The sequence below is a fragment of the Marmota flaviventris genome, chromosome 3, assembly GCF_047511675.1.
Source record: "Marmota flaviventris isolate mMarFla1 chromosome 3, mMarFla1.hap1, whole genome shotgun sequence".
NCBI classification, from domain to species: domain Eukaryota; kingdom Metazoa; phylum Chordata; class Mammalia; order Rodentia; family Sciuridae; genus Marmota; species Marmota flaviventris.
Genome location: NC_092500.1, coordinates 93,991,675 through 94,009,086, shown reverse-complemented (window position 1 = coordinate 94,009,086; position 17,412 = coordinate 93,991,675). Strand labels below are relative to the sequence as shown.

General features: G+C 35.3%; 1 protein-coding gene across 3 annotated transcripts in view; it reads right to left on the bottom strand.

Moving 5' to 3' along the window:
- Positions 1 to 17,412, bottom strand: part of Eps8 (EGFR pathway substrate 8, signaling adaptor) — a 161,942-nt gene that overhangs the window by 105,771 nt on the left and 38,759 nt on the right. Inside the window, exon 2 of one of the 3 annotated variants that reach the window (XM_071610117.1) lies at positions 2,570 to 2,634. The exons of the other annotated variants lie outside the window; for them this stretch is intronic. The gene's annotated coding sequence lies outside the window, so the exon portion shown is untranslated. The remainder of the gene's footprint in view (positions 1 to 2,569; positions 2,635 to 17,412) is intronic. 3 annotated transcript variants of the gene reach the window in all.

Here is a 17,412-nt window from a genome sequence, read left to right as displayed (position 1 = left end):
CACATATTAAAATCATGAAAGTAGCACAGATATTCTGAACATCATAAACAGTGAACAAAGCATAAATCTAATAAAATCATATTTAAGAGTAAATGAAAAATCAAAAGATATTAATATGAAGGCCAGTGAGCAGCCAGTCATAAAAACTGAATACACAGGAGGTTTCAGGAAGCAAAATGTCACTTCTGTGGCAGTAGGTCAAAAAGGCTTTGTCGAGGGCTGACAACGGAGGATTATTTCACAATAGAAACTAAAAGGCTGATAAAGCAAGAAGGATTGGGAGCTTATTTCATATGAAGGGTGGGTTGAGGAATAAAGCAGGAAGACAGCAATAAACCAGTGGGACAACTGTCCAGAATGACTAGGTGATGGGATCTGGGGAGGGTACGGAGGATCCTCTGTGGCTACAAAATGCAGTCCCCGTAGTTGTCAAGGAAGAAAATCTAAAAACCAAATGCCTGGAATAGGTAGCAATGACTCAGTGGAGTTCAAATATGTGCCAAAGTTCAAGTACAAGAACTCAGACAAAAGTTGAGTTAATAAAATTGGTCAAAAGGGAGGGGCGAGGAGTCTACATGGTAACAACACCAAATGAAAATATAACATGCACACAAACAGAATGATTTCTTCCCAGAGATACAAGCAAAATTTAGTAGGCATTCCTCAAAATACGATAGCGTGAAGAGGCAAATTTTGAAGTGACGATCTTTTGATCTTTTTTTTTAATTTAATGTGAATTGGTAATTAGTTATTAGACCCACCTTCTTCACCTCCTGAAGAAAAAAAAATGAAGAAATATTTAATAACAGCCCACTCTGTGCTGTGTACTATTACATATAACTGAAATCATACAGTCATCCTAGAAGCAGAAATGATGGCTCCAGTTTTACCAAAGATGCAAAGAAGAGGGGGGCAGGGAAATCTCCATAATTCATCCTAAAACTGGAAAACCACTTTCAAAGATCTGGACCAAACCTGGTCCTGGTAACCAGACCTGGACCAAATTCTGTTGTGTGTGGCTAATTAAGATTTGATTGCTACAGTTAAACAAGAATGATTGAAATTCAGTCAGCAGTACTTTTTTCAGGGTGTACAATTTGTTCTCTTAAATCATCATTCCACTAAGAAATCTTATTAATTTTATAAAAAAAAATATAAGTTACACACAAAGTACTGTAGTTTTACTATTTTAAGTTTCTCACAATGCCTGTGGCACCTAGGGTTCTAATTCACTGTCAAGCAGACTTGTATCTACCCGAAGATCTAGGAATTTTACTCAGCTAGATTTGCTTTAGGAGCAATGACTACATGGTAGGTCACTCACTACATCCAGTTTCAACATCTGGCAACAAGAATCTACATACCCCTGTCAGTAACTCAACTTTATTCCTGCAAACTCTTAGTTTTACTTGTGTTCATCTTTGCTCTTTCTTGTGTTAAATTTTAAACCCAAATGAAACATTTTAACATTTCTTTTAATGTTTGTAGATATTAGCAGATTTAACTTTAAGGAAACTCACCATTCTTACAGCTTATGTAAATACAATTAAGCAAAATATTTCAAGTACTGACTCATTAAAATAAAGAATGGATAAGTCTAATTTCCTTTATAAAGATGCTTTTGTCAGTTTGCTTCTGCCTCCCCCATAATTCTTTAACAAATAATGACAAATTTATAACTGTAGCATAGGATAGTAATTCCCTACCAGCTCTGATTGCAATGGAAAGGTTTAAAGCCATATGAAATGACTAAGCTCCTGCTAGTTAACACTGAAAGGAAAAAAATAAACAAATTAAAAGCATTGATGTAGCTAATTCTAGTAAATTCCCTAGGTTTGTATACTACCTATTTGCTTTTCAGGGATGGAAATTTACCTGTTGCCCAAAGTATGGTCAACTGATAATAAGAAAACACAGGTGACTAGAGGCAGAAGAATCACTCCAATCCTAAACTAAGCAGACTATTATTCATCACCATGGTATTAACGCTCAAAACAGATACAGGCAAATTCACAGATAACACCTTGAAACCAGGGGGTGAGTGGTGGGTGGGGGATGCATGTGTATAATTTACACAGTGTCCTGTGCCAAACTCATAACAATTCAAGAGAGGAAGCTTAAAGAAACTACAGCAGTGCCCTTTATCCATACTGGGTATACATTGAAGTGCAATCTGCTTCTCACTACAAAAGAGTCTTAGAGGGTGTTATTCACAAAGCAACAGCAATTTGTGGAACACACTCCCCAGCCGGCACTGTTATTTTTATTTTGCTATTTACATTCCATCCAGTGTTTATGCTTTGTGGCTTTACTCTGAATACAAAAGAATGCATAAGCTAACATATGTTAGATTTTTAAAGTAAAAGCCCATCTTTAATATTGTGGTGTATTCATGAGATAATTAAAGATTTTCTGGTCATCTCGGCTGTTGTTTTCTATTGTTAATCATACTAACAATAGTTATCATTTAATACTTTCATAATGCATACACATTGTCATTTATCCATTTCACAACCTTATGAGATAAATAAACTGAGGAAATAAAAGCTCAGAAAGCCTGAGCACTTGCCTGAGGTCGCCTAACTTAACTTTCAAATTCAGATCTTGGTAACTCTAAAATTTCTGCTCTTCACCCTATGAGGAAAATAAAAGCAACAGTTTTTTTCTTTTGGCACTTGATTCCATTCTACCAGTTTAATTTAACCTGTATTTCAGAATATATTACAAGCACGAGCTAGGTACTTTAAGACAATTTGAAAAATAAAAATTCAACAAGTTACACTGAAATTAGACGATTCCTAGCTTGGAGCAGCTTAAAAACTGAAGGGCTTTAAATTCGATAATGCTATTCTAATTTGTAAACAAAACTATGAATACTTCGAAGGCAAGAACCTTACCTATGCTCTAGCATATTACAACTCCTTCTTCTCTATATTTGCTTCCTGTGTCACTAAAGAGAATTACAGACTTGGCAATCAGACACACTATATATAACTTTACATCAGCACCCACTGGTTCCTGGCTGCTACTCATTAATACTTCATTTCTTGTTAGTTCCATAATATATTCCCCATATTAACCATGTATTCAAGCTATAATACAGTTTCGCTTATCCTTTATACCCCGCTTTATCCCCTCCCCTATACCTAAAACAATGGAGACAAACTGCATGACCTCCTTTATCTATATATAATAAGAAAATCTCCAACAGACCAAAAGATCTATTAGGTATTGAATGTTGCTTTAAAAAATGAACTGAGTAATAATATCCTTCCTTATGACACTTAAAATATTCCATTTAGTCATTTCAGAAATGAATCTCAGTCAAAAAATAAAATTAACAAAATATATTACAAGAACGTGAAGGCTTGTCCTTATGTGACATGGAAACTAACCCATCTTGGCTAGAATAATCAAAATGTTCCAGAAAACTATTTCACAGACTTTTTAGCTGTGTTTATAAACCAAACCCCCAAAACAGAACCCTTTAAATTGAAATAACTATTTTCTTTTCAAAGAATTTGAAAGAGTTAAATTCGGGATGTGAAACTTTCAGTTTTCCATCATTAAAAACATTTCACAAATATGGGGATTTTTCTTTTCTTTTTTTAAATTTTTATTTATATATAACAGTGGAATGCTTTACAATTCTTATTACACATCTAGAGCGCAATTTTTCATATCTCTGGTTGTATACAAAGTATATTCACACCAATTCATGTCTTCATACATGTACTTTGGATAATAATGATCATCACATTCCACCATCATTTCTAACCCCACACCCACTCCATTCCCCTCCCACCCCTCTGCCCTATTTAGAGTTCATCTATTCCTGCCATGCTCTCCCTCCCAACCCCACTATGAAACAGCCTCCTTATATCAAAGAAAACATTCAGCATTTGGTTTTTTGGGATTGGCTAATTTCACTTAGCATTATCTTCTCTAACTCCATCCATTTACCTGCAAATGCCATGATTTTATTCTCTTTTATTGCTGAGTAATATTCCATTGTGTATATATGCCACATTTTTTTAAATCCCTTCATCTATTGAAGGGCATCTAGGTTGGTTCCACAGTTTAGCTATTGTGCAGCTATAAACATTGATGTGGCTGTGTCCCTGTAGTATGCTGTTCTTAAGTGATACAGGGATTTTTCACTTCCCATGAATTCCATACTAAAGATTCAAAGAGTAACATATTTTCTGAATAGATAAAGTATATTTTTCAGTATTCTTTCATTAAAAGATTTCTTTTAATTTTCATGTAAGCATTAGGAATTTCAATTATCCCTCAAACTGGCTGCAAAAGCTATTCTGTGTACTATTATTTAACCCTAGGCTTGTACACTCATACTCTGAAATGAAAGAAGATTAATGTGTGTGTGTGTGTGTGTGTGTGTGTGTTTAAGCAAAAGGAAGTTGGATAATTAATTACTATATATGTATGAATTTTTTGTTTTAGTTTTGCTTTTTAGAGTTGCTGGAGTTTGAACTCAAGGCATCACACATGCTAAGAAAAATGTTCCACCATGAAACATCCTCAGCCCAATGTCTGGTTTTTAAAATCTGATTTTATGGTGGAAATTTTTATCTTGCCAATAAAGAGGAAACACAAACTGAAAGAACAGATTTTTGTCTTTTAACTTGATAATTACTCTTTTTTTTCCCCAAAGGTAAATGGTTTAAATATAACTGTCAGCTCCTGACAGGAGGTAAATCTAAAATTAAATTGTATATATTTCATAATATTTTAACACTATTCCCCAAAATGCAGCTCATTAGTAACCAATTAACCCATTTCTAAGTCCATAGTAATCTCAGTCAGATGAACTGACACATCTCTAGGCCTGGACTTTCTCATCTTAATGAATATGAATGAAGTATCATAGAACCTATAAATACCTACAACTTCTCAAGCTGATCTACTGTAACAAGAGATCTTTATCAATACCAGAATCCATTCTGATCCAGGCCATCTGTACAGAGCGCCCTTCAGGGCCTTCCCACATAATCATGGGGATGATGATAATGAGAAGGGAGGGAGCTCAACAATGACATAATCCCCTGGGCACTTGAACTGGGTTCTGTAGGATGCACTTCTCTTGCTTTCTCATTTAAGCCTAACAATTTTATATATAAGTAACACTATGCCATCTTACAACTATGAAGATGGAGGCTCAAAAAGGTGCATGACTAAAATTTCACAAGTATTAGATGATGAATACTATAAAATCAAACATTTCTCCTACTTCCTATACTACCTAAATTTAACTAAATAAATAAATAAATAAAAATAATGGTGAATGTTCCCTAGAACTGTCTTTCTGGGCTGATAGAGTTGCTTTTTCAGGAAGTCAAAAAAAAAATTACTTCCAAAAAACATTTCTTAAAGGTACAAAGGTATCTAATTTGCAACAATATAAGAACACAAAAGTTATCAGATGAAGCAGCCAAGCAACAATTTAGAAGTTCAAGTGGCCACAAAATGAAAACAGCTGATCTGGTTCTAAAGATTAAAGTACATGTTGTCAGTCACTGTTAACAGGTCTAAACACAACCTCGCCGCCCCCCCCCCCACCCCAACTAAGAATAACACTAAGTAAACTATATAAGAAAAATGTAACATTCTCTTCCAGATTAAAAAACAGAAATAGCAGCTGCAGTATTAGAAAAAAAAATAACCAAACCATCTAGCTACAAAGTAATGACTTCCATATAGAATTGAAGATAACCAAATAGCATAGTACATAATGATAATTTCACTAGCAGCTAACCAGTATTTACTCCCAAAACACAGATACTGGAGAAAAATACACTAACCCATTATATTCCATCCTCCTACAGTTTTCATATATTGGATAATTGGGTCCAATGGGTGAATCCCTTTCACTAAATAGTATCCTGGCACCTTAGAAGAGAATATATGAAAAAAACCTCAGCCTAAACAGATTTGCTTAGTGGGTGGATAGAAGACGAATACGATAACAAAAACAAAGGAAGTTCAAAAGAAAACCAAACAAACAAAAATATTGATGAAGATAGAAGAAATACCCAACACCCATTTCATGGTTTTGGTTTTTGTTTTGTTTGTTGCTTTTGTTTTTGTTTTTGATGTTGTTTGTTTCTTAGGTTGATTGGTTTGTACTAGGAATTGAACCCAGGGGTACTCTACCACTAAGCTACATCCCCAGACCTTTTTATTTCTTACTTTGTGACAAGGTCTTACTAAATTGCCAAGGTTTTGACTTGAAATCCTCCCAACTCAGCCTTCTAAATCACTGGGATTATAGGCATGCACTGCCATGCCCAGCATCCTTTCCATTTTACTAAAGCATCATTCCACATACATTAAGGTGTCCAGATGAATGGCTCAAACACTAGAGAAGGGAAAAATCAGAAACAGTTTTTTTTTTTTCCACAGTTAGGAATGCAAAAGCACTGAAAATTATGCAAGCAGGTTTTTAACAGCTCATTTTTAAAAATCCATAGATTAAATTCTCTTCAAATATTTTCTAGTAAATAATGTGTAATTCTAAAAGTAACAATGCTTTCAAAATTACACAATTGATTTGGATTTTTTCTTCTGCTGCTGCTTCTCCCTCTTCCTCATCTTCTTCTTCTTCTTCTTCTTTGTATTTACCACTTTATTAAGAAACAACACCTAAGACAGCCCTGTCCCAGCGGAACTAGACTATAATAACCTGCAAAATTTTCATGTTTATAAAGACTTTTTGCATGTAAGTGCTAATTTCTATTTAATTTACTATGACAGTTCATAATACTAATATAGCTAATGTAGTTAATGGAGCTAAAATTTTAAAGGCTTAGGTCCCTCAACTAATATCAAGAAAGTATTAAACATGACAGTATAAAGTAAGTCTCTTCCCTCCAAAAGTTTGCAGCTTAACAGAAAACACTACTATATACAAAAATAAATGTTAATGTCATTTTGTTCTATAACAGAGGAATCAGTGAGAGACATTAGATGTTTGGTTGTCTCTCTCTCGTTACATTACAAGCTATTGATACACAATGCCTAGATACTTTAATTCAGTGAAGTTATAAAATGTGACATTAAGAAGGCTGGAAAAATGGTTTAGGAGGCTGAGGCAGGAGGATCTTGAGTTCAAAGCCAACTTCAGCAATGGTGAGGTGCTAAGCAACTCAGTGAGACCCTGTCTCTAAATAAAATACAAAATAGGACTGGGGTTGTGGCTCAGTGGTACAGTGTTTGCCTGGCATGTCTGAGGCACTGGGTTTGATTCTCAGCACCACATATAAATAATTGAATAAAATAAAGGTCCATCTAAAAATAAAATAAAGGTCCACTAAAAATATATATTTAAAAAAATTTTAAAGGAGGCAAGAACATATGAAACAGAAGCAATAACATGTATAACAAAGGCAAAGCTCTGTAACATGGATGAAAATAAACATCAGAGGTACCCGCTTCCCTGTCAACAAACACAGAGAGCTTACTATGCAGGATTCTGCTCCAGGTACCTGATGTGTGAACTCACTCCATCCCAACAACCTTGTAAACCAGGCTCCATTAATACCCTGATTAATACCCTCCATTAATACCTGTCATATATAAATAAATAAATAATAACAGATAAGAGAATTAAGGCACACAGATATTAAGTAACTTGTCCAAAGTGGCAATGGTAAGTGAAAACCAAAACAAAAAAACAGGAAGTTTGGCTCCAGAGTTCACGTTCTTAACTTACTTGTAAGTTAATCCTTGTTCCTAAGGATTAACCAAATAACTAATGATGTCATTGTCTTTATAGTATTTCTCAAAGCACATCACATAATTTTTAAGCTATTATTTAAAATGTTTCTTATTCCTTCAAAACCAGTTATTTTCAAATTTCACTCATATTTAGGATTTGGCCCCATAAAAATTCCTCTATAGTCTACAAATACTTTTCATAAATATATCAAAAATTTTCCAATGTCTCCTGCCATTAAAAACTCAGAATTTAACTCTAGATAGGGCAGAGGGGTTGGAGGGAAAGGGAGGGGGCAAAGGGTTAGAAATGATGATGGAATGTGATGGTCATTTTTACCCAAAGAACATGTATGAAGACACAAATTGTTGTGAATATACTTTGTACACAACCAGAGATATAAAAAATTGTGCTCTAGATGTGTAATAAGAATTGTAATGCATTCCACCCATACATGAAGAAGAAGAAGAAGAACAACAACAACAACAACTCAGAATCTGCAAAAGAATCAAGGACACCCAATTTTCTCTTTTGCAAACCACACAATTTTGTAAACAAACATTAAAAGAAAGTAGGTTTTCATGAAAATATTTCAGAAAATAACCAGAGATAAAATTAACAACATATCATAGTTTGCAATCCTAATGAATGAAGGTATCTAGGCTTAACAACTAGCATCAAACAAAGAAAAACAACTACATATTGTATGTCTCCTCTGTGAAGAAGAAATACCACCCTGTGGCAGGAAGTAAGGAGAAGGGAAGCGAAGAATGAAACAAAAGAAATAAGAGGAAGAAAGGGGCAGGGAGAGGGAAGAAAGAAAAAGGAAGAAGATGTACCCGAATTTGGTTACACCTCTACATCTTTCTAACTTTGTTTCAAACACACAGACACACACACACACACACAGAGACACACAGACACACATACACACAAAACACAGGACAGAAGGACATGTTAAATTACTACAGAGGTGATCAGCATGACCTTGCTGTAGGAAATTCCACAGGCCAAACCAGTTTCTTCAATAAATAAACCTCAAGAATATAAAGGTGTTACAGTTTGGATGTGGAATGCCCCCAAAGCTCAGATGTTGAAAACACAGCCATCAAATGCCACAAGGGTCAGAGGTGGGGCTTTCAGGAAATGACTTGATCTTGAGAATTGTAGTATTATCAGTGGATTAATTCATTTGATAGATTAATACTTTGAATGGCCTACAGGGTGGTCACTGTGGGCATATAGAGCATGCCTGAAGGATGCAGCCTCCTGGGGGGTCTGGCCTTGGGGACTATATCTGTCCAGCTGCCATGAGCTGAGAAGCTTTCCTCTTCAATACTCTTCCACCATGATGTATGTGTCTTCCGCAAGGCCAGCCTACCAGGAATGAAATCCTCTGAAACCAGGAGCCAAAATGAATCTTTCCTCCTCTAAGTTGTAACTGTAAATATGTGAAAAGCTGACTAAAGAGGAATACTTATATGTTAAGAGTCATTAAAAAACATATTAGTGAATCATAAAGAGTATTTTCTGGACCTTGATTTAAACAAAATGTGAAAAGAAGACTTTTATGAAACTACTGGCAAACTGAACATTTACTAAATGTTCAATAATATTAAAGAATTATTAACTTTTAGTTTGGGGTATAACAATGAAATTAAGTCTTTTAAAAGTATTTTTTATCTTTAGAATAACAAACTGATATATTATAAGGAAATAGTATGTCTGAGATTTGCTTGGCTTCACAAGAAAGAAAATGGGGAAATATGATGAAAAAATTTAGTCAAGAATTAACATCTGTTGAAGCTAGATATGGCTACATAAAGATTTGTTATATTGGTTTTTTTCTGATTTCTTTATTTACTTACTTACTTATTCATTCATAATATATACTAAGAATTGAACCCAAGCTGCTCAGCCACTGAGCCACATCTCCAGCCCTTTTTATTTTTTATTTAGAGATGGCGTCTCACTAAGTTGCTTAGGGCCTCACTAAGTTGATGAGGCTGGTTTTGAATTTATGATCTTCCTGCCTCAGCTTTCTGAGCTTCTGGGATTACATGAGTATACCACCACACCTGGTTCTGTTTACTTTATATATGTAAAATTTTCCACATAATAAATTTTTTAAAAAACTAAGAAATATGATACAACATAAAAATGGTACCTCAAGTATTATAATAGAAATGTTTTTAAAGAACAATTTAAAATATAACATCATGTTCCCATAAGGAAAAAATATTTTAACTAAATAATAATACTAACCAAAGTTTCAACTTGATTATTTTTCTCAGTAGCTTACCTAAACTGTTATATTTTTTAAGTAATAGCAGATCTCTTTATTAAATAATGCTAGTACAGTGAAAACAGCAATTTGTTTGAAAAGTACTGTTTAAAACTATTAGCAAATTGCTAGACTTTAGGGTTGTTTTTAACTTACAAAGTATTTTATTCATTGCTACTAACGTCAAAAACACATTATGATGAGTTAAATGGTAAATTATACCTTATATTCCTCAAGTTTGGAAAACGCCATTTATAATTTATTACATTATGAAGCCTGCTAAGTGAGAAAATTGAATACAGCATAAAAGGGCAAAAAGAACAAAGGTCTGAAGTTCAATTTTGACTCTACCACTTATTACTTAATATTATTTCAAGAAAAGTTTTTCTTCCTCATCTGCAAAATAATGAAAATAACTGCTTCCATCCAATGTTGTAAATACTTAAATGTGGATAATTAACAGTAAATTTCATGTTTTAATCCTTTATATAAATTATAGTTATATATATTACATATATAAATGTTTATATATATATATATGTATATAAATACATATTTCCCAACATTGCTCCTGGTAATGTTTAGTACATAATATTAAACGTTCTCATTGTCAACATCCAATCATTGCTCTGGTAGTTAGCATTATTTTTATGCTTGCCAATATTAGACTTGCTTCTCAAATGCCAACACTTCCTGAGTATGTAAATTGTCATTCAGAAACACATCCACTCTCATGGTTAATAAGGCCTTCTGAGCATTTCAGCAAGTAGTGTTTATATAATCACCAAGGTTTCTGCTTGTAACTCCTATTCACCTAAGTTGTAAATCTTGCAGATAAATACCATAAGAAAAATTTAAAACTCAGCTTCTTTCAGTTAAATACCCAAAGTGATATCATCATTGTGATATCATCTACCATGAGCCCTCTCCAGAGGCTTCCTTCCAACTCACCTGATGCTCAAGGGCATTTTGTATGTATCTTAAAGCATTTATCATGTTGTATCAGTCATTTGTTTACATATTTGTCTCACAGTTGGAATATAAACTCCAAAAAGAGAAAGACTTTTTTTCTTTCCTTCCTTCCTTTCTTTCTTTCTTTCTAACAATAATAATAATAATAATAGTAATAATAATAATATCAACACCTGCAAAGTGGCAGATGGTGGGACTTTGCTGAACCCAGGTAGAGCATACACCTTTATTCCAAGGACTTCTGAATCAAGTCAGCTATTTGGTCATGGTTTGAGTGTGTCCCACAGAAGTTCATGTATTGGAAATTTGATCCCTAGTGTGATGGTTCTGAGAAGTGGTGTACCTTTAAAAGGTGGAGTTCATTGAAAAGTAATTAGGTCACTGGGGATACCGCCCTTAGAGGATTAACGCTGGGTTCATGGAATGAGTTGGTTGTTCTCAAGAAATTGAGCTGTTCTAAAAGAATAAGTTTGTCCCCTGAATCTCAGGTTTCCTGTCTCATCAAATGATCACTTATGCAGGTACTATCATCATTGTGATATCATCTACCTTGAGGCCCTCTCCAGAGGCTGACTCTAAGTGCTGCCTGGTATTGAAATTTCAGCTTCCAAAATTATGAGATAAATAAACCAGTATATTTTATAAAGTATCCAGCCTCAGGTTCTTGGTTACAGTACTAGAAAATGGAGTCATACAAAATTAAGTATTCCATAGTTAAACACTCAGTGATGGATCTAGTTCTAACAAATCTGGGACTAAAATCTGAAGAGACTTATAATTTGGTCTTATCATTTTCCCTTACTCCATATAAGACACATCTTCTGCAGATCACTCTTACTTAGCACAGGCTATATCCCTGGATTACTCTTCAAAGCCTAGAACCTTCCATCGACAATAGCTAACACTACAGAGAGCACTTTACATGACAGGTACTATACTAAACACATTATATATCTTAGTTCATGTGATCTTTACAATAACCTGTGAGTATACATTATTCCCTTTTTACAAGTGAAGATGCTGAGGTTTAAGGAGGTAATGAAACATGTTCAAAGTCTCAATTCATAGAGAAAAAACAGCAGTTGAGTCAGGTCTGACTGACTGTAGAGTCCACTCCATCACCAAGTCTCTTGAACAGAAGGTATCATTATTAATTCTAGGTGTCAAATTGTACTGTCCTAGGGACTATCTAGAGAGTTAGTAAAGCACTATTTCTGGGTGTGTCTGTGAGGGTATTTCCAGAAGAGAAAGGTATGTGAGTTAGTGGACTGGATGAGGAAATCCTACCCTGCCTGTGGGTGGGCACCATCCAATCATCTGGGAACCCACATGGAACAAAAAGATGGAGGAAAAGCAAATTTCTTGCTATCTCTTGCAGAGCCACAACACCCATTTTCTCCTGCCTTGGATGTCGGAACTCCAGGTTCTCTTGCTCTTGGCCAGTGGCCTTGCACCAGCAGCTCTCAAGGCTGCTTTCTCTTGGGCCTTTATCCTCAGACTGTTGGCTTCGCTGGTCCTGAGGTTTCTGGATTGGACTGAACTTTGGATCTCCATTTGTAAATAGAGACTGGTCAGCCTCCATAATCTCTTGAACCAATTCCCCACATAAATTCCCTTTCATCTATCTCTTTCTCTGTACATCTTGTTGGTTCTCTCCCCCTCCACCTCTCCCTCTCTTTCCCTAATATAGAAGGCTACTAGTAAACAAAGCTTTTCAAAGAAGGCTTTAAAGGTCCCTTGAGGTCACTTTAGATGTTTTAATGAGCTTTTAAAAAGTAATGTTGGTATCCTTATGGGAGTTCATCAGTTTTTCCTCTTCTGTTCTCTGATACACAGAGAACAGTAACTAAGAGAAGTTACTCTGATATGGCAACAGACAAAGTTGAGGATGAAAATCATGCTCAAAGAAAGAAACCTGAGCAGTTTAAAAAACTTATGAACAAAGACTCAGAAAAATTTCAAACTGGTAGATACACAATGTTATTGCATAAAGGATAAGACTACAGCCTATGGCTAAAATTTATAGAAAGCTTAAAAACTACAGAACACACAGAAGTACACGTGCTAAATACACTGAATGGGAAGTTCCTGAAGTACAAAGCTGCTACCAAAACACAGATGTCATGACACTGAAATTTTCATTAATGCCGGTGGAAACAGGATGAGCTAAGGAATAAAATTGGTTTTCCCCATTAAATCTCAGCTCTGTAGATTACTTCGTGACTTTAAGAAAGGTACTTATTAACTATTCTGAACTTCAATTTCCATGTCTGTAAAATAAAAATAATAATACCTCCCCTGAAGGAAAATTAAAAGATTCACAGTTCGTGCATCATTTTGTCCACAAGCATTAGGTAAAACACATTAATGTGGACCGGTAACAAAAAAGGAAAAGTTAACATGGTGTGGGGGGCTGGAGTTATGGCTCAGTGGTAGAGTGCTCGCCTAGTATGCACGAGGCACCGAGTTCAATCCTCAGCACCACATAAAAAAAATAAATAAATAAAGGTATTGTGTTTAAAAAAAAAAAAAAAGATGATGGAGCTGGGGATGTGGTAGAGTGCTTGCATAGCATGTGTGAGGCACCGGGTTCGATCCTTAACACCACATAAAAATAAATAAATAAATAAATTCTTCTGCTTCCTCCTCATTTAACTAGTCCTGAAAGTAATCAATTGAGTGCAGACACTGTTCTAGGTGCATGCATACTATGACAAACCAGAAATAGACTAGTGAGTAAAACTGACCAGAACAACAACAGCTAATATTTGACAAGTTGGTAGCAGATATTTGCTGCTTAGAATGCTGTTCAAAAGGGTTCGCATGTTCAAAAGGGTTCACTTGTCTCGTTTTAAGTGGTAGACTCTTAAATGAGAGGCTCTTTTTTTAAGTGTTTTACATGCTTAATAATTTAGTTCTTACAACAAATTCTTGGAGGTTAATAATAATACCATCTTATATTAGAGGTGAGAAAATTGAAACATGGGGATTTTAACCACTTGCTAATTCGCATATGGCTACTCAGTGATGAAGGCTGTTTTCAAATTGGAGAAGATAATTACAACAGTATGACAAATGCTGTTGTCATACTCCATTTGTAAATAGAGATATTTAGGATAGGGGAAGGTCAACAACCACACATATAAGTACACTGGGCAGTAATGGAGAGTATAAGTAAATATTTTAAAAATTCTTTTGTGGACTCAACTGAACACTCAACTATCCACTGTTTCCAACATTATTTATAGAGGGAAAACTCTTCCTGTTTCAGAGAACTGGTTTTAAATGAACAGCTTTAAACCCACCTCACTGCTCATTACAAGCTAAGTTAATCATTCAACAAACTTCAGTTTCCTCATCTGAGAAACAAAAGGACAGAATAGATCAGGTCAGGTCATCAAATACCTGGCATTTGCAGGGCCACTCCCCATTCCAAGAGCCATAAAGAACATCAATACTGATTGTTACACTCTTTAATGCTGAACCTCAAGTGTGGAAATCCTCAACAGTGCTCCAAACAGCAACTACTAATTTATAAAGTGGGCTTTGACGTGGAAACCATGTATTACCTCTGCATTAGAAAAGCTCTATGTATCTCACCCCCCAAAAAGATCCTGTAACCCATAGAAAAAGAGATCACTTCTATCAGGTGAGCTAGCAAAATACAAAGCTCTCATTATCCTCCTTCAAATTTTTACAAATACACAAAGAGAGGGTAAGTAACATCACGGTCCCCAATTTTTGAATTGTCATAGACCATAAAGAGAATAGCTTAGGTTCTCCACCTCTGATAGAAACATCCACAGCTTTTATATTTGGTTTCCCCCATACATAGAAGTTTAAAACAACAAATGATGAATGACCAGGGCAAATACATAAACTGGTTTCATTATTAAGTTGAATTACCATCATGCAATAAATGCTGTCATGCCATAAAGCCTCACCAAGCCACTGTGGCAATGACTCAAGGGTGACACCATTTACTGTAACACATATGTTTTACCTGATGTTTCACCTTCAACTAATACTTTTTATTGGAGAAAAAGAAGCATCACACAGTTATACAATAGGGTCAGTAAAGGTCTTTTTGAAGTGAACCTGTCTACACCAGTCTCTTAACCAGATGTCTCATTTGGTGACACATATAATAAATAATTAATTCTTTCTTGAAGCAGCAGCTGTGCAGAGATTCTCTGGAGTTCAGCTGCCCTCAATAATAGCAGGTGGAGGGATTGGTCCTTTACTGCTTGCTTTCCTTCTAGTCTATCCCAACCACATGTATAAGTGAACAAGTAGAATGTCAGACCCAGGCTGCTATCTGCCTAAAAAAAACATTTCTTTTTGATGTTCTAGTTTATTCCAAATAGAACCTGATCTTCCCCACAAGTTGACCCTTCAAAGTTTCTCATGAGGCTTCCTTTCTCCTTGTCATTCTAGCATTGCCTCCCCCTCCTCCTTATCTCACTCCCCATCACCTCATGCCTGGATTGTTAAAATAAGTACATCAGATCTTCCTACTTCAAATAACTTCCACTTCTAACCAATCCTCTTTTTCTGAGGCCCAACTTTTCCCTTGCTGCCTCTCTGGGAATCGATAATGGCAACGTAGGAGGTCACATAATCAGAAGCAGCATTAGCTTACTGAATTCCAGGCCCAATTACTCCCCTAACAAATCTAAGCAACTCAATTTAGCTTCCTGGAAAACAAGAGTCCTGCATTACCAGAGCTCTGGGAATCTCCTACTTAATGAACAATACGTCTCCTATCTGGAATTCATGGTCCTTCAAGATCTGTCTAGTGAAAGTCACCTAAAATCATCCCCCAAAGCATATTTTCCTACTCTCAGCTACTGTTTGTCTCACTAATTCCTCCTTCTAAAATGATTTAACCCACCCCTCTTAACTGAAAAGTCCTCCAACAGAAGAGTAAACAAGGGAAAGTCTTCTTCATCCTTTTCTGGCATTTTCAAACTCTCCATAATCGAATGCAATTCAGGGGGGAAAAAATGAAATTTCCCAAATGAGAACTACAAAGCAAACTTATCTCAATAAACAATGCCTAACCTAGTAAACTTCAATAACATATCCTCTTTCTTCCTAGAGATTTTATTTGCTATGCATATTTGGCCCCATTAACTTTAAAGCTTAACCTGTGTAAGCAGTGGCTCCAAAGTAAGAACTCAGTAGCTAATGGACTGATTTTATTTTGGTTCTCTGAAGTGTGCAGTCTAATTTGTTAATGCCTGATTGAAGTGGATATTGTATATAGTTAATGTGGTTATGCAAAAGTACTTAATCTTAGTATGTTAACAACCTCATTCCCCATTTCCTAAAGGCTCAGCTTATTTTTAAATGTCAAAACACATTATTTTATGAGGAGCAGATTAGTTCCAATAGCACCAATGCAGTAATTTTATGTTAAATTATTTTTGTGAACTGCTCTAAGAACCCCCCAGTCAACATTTTCAAAGCTGTATTAGTAAGAAAGTGGCAAGAAATAAGAACTCAGGAGGAGCTCCCAAGACATTTTCCTCCTCCCCAGAGGTCAATCAGCTTACAAGAAGAAAAATCAGTAGTATATAGATAACATCCATCTCTCCAGAATCTGCAGTAACTTTGATATTAAGAAGGACAAATAGTTATATTTAAGAACAAAAATAGTGTCTTATGCCGGGCTTGCCTGTAATCCCAGCCACTTGGGAGGTTGATACAGAAGGACTGTGAGTTCAAAGCCAGCGTCAGCAAAAGCGAGATGCTAAGCAACTCAATGAGACCCTATCTCTAAATAAAATACAAAATAAGGCTGGGGATGTGGCTCAGTGGTAAAGTGCCCCTGAGTTCAATCCCCAGTACCCTCCCACAAAAAAAAAAAAAAAGTGTCTCATACAAACTAAAGAAAGCACAAAATTTTTATCAAAGGGACTGTTCCAAATCCTACCACCTAATAACTTATTGTTACAGTCAAATCTCATTTCTTCTAATCATCAAATGCCTTACCAGGAAAATGGAGGCTATCATAATACCAGCAAGGATCAAATGATATAACAACATGTAAGTGTTTGAAAACTGCAAAATGTTTCAAAAATATAAATTAAGACAGTCTGTAGGAAATATTCCTAAGTCACAAAATGTTAAGTAATTGTCTATTATCAAATAAATCCACCTAGTGGGAAGATTAAAGTGAATAGGATTAAACAGGGAAGAATTATCCTCAATAACATCCATTTTCTAAATCTGGGTTTCTATACATCTTGCTTTTTTTTTTTAAGTAGGACATGCAAAGCTCTATACAAACAATTTCAGGTAGTTAAGTGTCTGAACACCTTTTCTTAAAGATCTCCAGGCAGAGAAATTCCACCCATCCCTTAGTATTTTTCACTCTGGAACTGAACAATTCCAATAAGGAATAAACAAGTAAGTT